The sequence below is a fragment of the Echinops telfairi genome, unplaced genomic scaffold (assembly GCF_000313985.2).
Source record: "Echinops telfairi isolate 266 unplaced genomic scaffold, ASM31398v2 ScPeMD7_12;HRSCAF=54, whole genome shotgun sequence".
Taxonomy (NCBI): domain Eukaryota; kingdom Metazoa; phylum Chordata; class Mammalia; order Afrosoricida; family Tenrecidae; genus Echinops; species Echinops telfairi.
The window spans coordinates 12,887,849-12,891,298 of NW_022103909.1; the positions used below are offsets into that span (position 1 = coordinate 12,887,849).

Genomic DNA, 3,450 nt, shown 5'->3' on the forward strand with positions numbered 1-3,450 from the left:
GCAGTGACCACAACCAGGTGCTCAAGCATGATAATGCTCATGTGGATGAGCAGGAGAGAGTAGTGTATCTTTCCACTGTGCTTCAGTCAGACCTGACTTGATGGCGCCAAACAGGGACAATCTTTCTAGATGTAGATGCTGCAAACTTCTCCTGCAGCCTGGCTGGTGGGTTTGAAATGCCAGCTTTTGGGTTTGAGCCAAGCAATCAACCACTGTGCCACCAGGGAGCCTCGCCACCCATTTCCCTCTCATGCTTAATTCTGCTGGAACTGTTCTAGATCCGGAGGAGAGAGAGGACTGAACTTAAAAGATAAGGTCCTTGCTTTGACGGAGCTTTTGGGTCCCCTAGCTGAATCAGACAACTAAGAAAACAAACCAATAAACCATTAGCTCACTGCCCTCTTTATGGATTTTGATTTTGATATGATCGTGGCTTTTTAACTTGTCTCTACTTAGAAGCCTTTCTTTTCATGATGGTTTCTTAAGTTCATGAATCCAATATAATTTTGATTTTTTTGTACCATTAGACTATTTGTCACAGAGGAAATCAATACTTAGAATTCCTCTTCATTTGCATTTATCTTTGAATTGTAGGGCTTTCCATAGACTTCACTTTATATATTGAGGTATATTTAAAAACACCACCACCACGAACCAAACCCACTGCCCTCCAGTCACTACTGACTGATAGCGCCCCCGGTGGTTTTCTGAGACGGTAACTGTTTACCGGAGTAGAAAGCCCAGTCTTTCCCCTTCAGAGCTGTGGTGGCTGCGAACCGCCGACCAAGTGGATGAAAGCCCAGTGTGTAACCACGACACCACCCGGGCTCCTTTGGTACAGTCCAATTGGCCAATTTCAAAGGAATCATTTTATGAGTTTTGCCAAATGTATGCAGCTGTGTCCCTATCATCACACTCTTGATATCAAACATTGTTACCATTTCAAAAACTTCTCTTGTCTCTATTTTTTGTCAGAATCCTTCCTCCTGACTTTTGACCTAAGCTAGGGTTCCACTTCTACGCTTTCTGCTATTATGTTTTTATTTTTTCTAGAATTTCACACAGAAGAAAACATACAGGGAATATCCTTTGGTGCATGCTCACTATAATTCACTTAAGCTATACTGATGGTGTTGACGTATCCGAAATTTGTTGCATCTGCTTGATAGTTGAGTTTTTGAGTAAATACTGTATTAAAGGAGCCCGAGATCTGAAGTTCGAAACCACCAACCACTCTGGTAGAGAAAGATGGGCTTTCTGCTCACATAAACAGTTACGGTCTTGGAAACTCACAGGGGGCAGTGCTGCTCTGTCCTACAGGGTTGGCTCTGTGGCAGTGAGTGATGCTGTGGGGCAGGCCTTGGGCTGCTGCTAACTAGAAGGTCAGCCATTCAAACCCTATACGTTTTTACAGTCGCAGAAACACTCTCGGGGTCATTATGAGTCACAATAGATTTGATGGAAGTAGGCTTGGGCGTGTGTGTGTGTGTGCGTGTTTTCCAGTGGAGTGGTGGTTCCGTGCCTTTGGGCTCTCAAGGTGTTCCGGTGGAGAATGAGGTAGCAATCAGCTTCCATAAACAGTCACCGTCTTGGGAACCCTATGGGCAGTTCTACTCTGTCTCACAGGGTAATGAATGATACAGGGGCACTTCCCCCAAACCAGAATTTTTTTTCAAAGGTATGTGTTTAATTTGTTTTTCCCAAACAAACAACCTTATCACCTTCAAAGTACTCTCCATTACTCTTAATACATTTGTCAAATATGTGATTCCATTCTTGGATACAGTTTTCAAATTCTTCTGTTTGGATGGCCGACAGCACCTACCTCATTTTTTTTTTTCCCTTCTTCACCTCTTTGCATCATCAAATTGCTATCCTTTCATGTCCCTCTGCATTCGAGGAAACAAAAAAAGTCACACAGAGCCAGGTCTGGTGAGTCAAGTGCATGGGGCAATAGAGGCATTTTTTTTTTCCCCCCAAAACTGGCATGTACTGAGATGGCTATGTGATCAGGTGCATTGTCGTGGTGGCAACATCAGTCCCCCATCTGCCACAAATCAGGCCTTTTTTTTTGGCAATCTTTTCAGAATAGAAAACTTGATTTACAGTCTGGTCTGATGGAATGAACTCCAAATGCATTATCCCCCTTACATAAAAAAAAGTGTCTTCTTGACCTTTGATTTCAATTGATGAGCTTTTTCTTGGTGAGGTGATTATGAAGTCTTCCAGTGGCTTGATTGATGTTTGATTTTGGGGTCATAAGAATAGCACCATGTGAGGTTCGCTTCAGCAGCACACATACTAAAATTGGGACCATACGGAAATTAGCATGGCCCTTGCGCAAGGATGACATGCAAATTTGTGAAGCATTCCATATTTTTCAAATTGATCAGCCTTGAATGAAAAAAAAGAAAGAAAAGAATAGCACCATGTGTTGTCACCAGTAATGACCTTGGGGGGAAAAAGTCCACGTCGCTTCGGAGCTGTTCTTTCGAAGCACGGCACGTTTCCACTCAATCCTCTTTTTCCTGCTCGGTCAGAACCCGAGGCACAACTCTCACAGTGACTCTTCTCCTTTCCAAGACTCCCATTACAATTTGTTGAGCCAAGCTCCAAGATAGGCCAGTTAACTTCCGCATCTCTTCAATGGTTCATCGCTGGGTTTCAAGCACTAGCACACACATTTTGTGGAAATTTTCATCTGGTCAGTAAGTGGACGGGTGTCCATAGCGAGGTTTGCCATCAATCAATATTTCATCCTTTTTGAAATGAGAAAACCACTCAGACACTTGAGTTTTCCCATAACATTGTCCTTTTAAGCTATGTTCAACATCACAACAGTTTCTGTGGCATTTTTCCTGAGCAGGAAACAAAATTTCATAGCCTCATGCTGTTCTCTTAAATCGGCCATCACAAAAAACGAGGTTCGACTGAAACTGATTTTACGAAAAAATTCACTGTGACCAGAGAGACCAGTCCCAGTCGATACCACTGGGTGCACCAACTCAGAGCGAAGTGCTCGATGCTCACCTAGCAGGCAAAATGCATACTAGAAAAGTTCTGCCTTGTGGAGTTTATTTCTGCTTTTTTGGTTCTTTTGTTGAGGGGTGGGGGTGTACCCCCTCGTATGTTGGAATACTTGCTTTGGTTTTGTATCCATTGCCTTTTTAGCACCCCCTCCTGGTGGCCCTTGCCTTTGCATGATACATGTACAAGAAGGCCTGCTTACACTTACTCTGCAGCATCATTCTTTCTATTGGCTTACAGTGACTACGCCTTTTGACCAATTCACAGCCACTGTCGCTGTGTTAGTCTGGTATATCAACAAATTCATAGACACTCATATGTATAGAAGAAAGAGCTTTATATCCAAGAGCAATTGAATATTGAGAAAACATCCCAGCCCAGTCCAGATCAAGTCCATAAATCCAATATTAACCCACGTATCCA

The 3,450-nt window shown here is 43.1% G+C and overlaps 1 non-coding gene across 1 annotated transcript; it reads left to right on the forward strand.

The window, feature by feature from the left end:
• Positions 1-2,279: 2,279 nt before the first annotated feature.
• On the forward strand, positions 2,280-2,381 carry LOC115868572. The gene has a single exon (XR_004045671.1). It is a non-coding gene; the product is annotated as a U6 spliceosomal RNA (small nuclear RNA).
• The last annotated feature ends 1,069 nt before the right edge of the window (positions 2,382-3,450 follow it).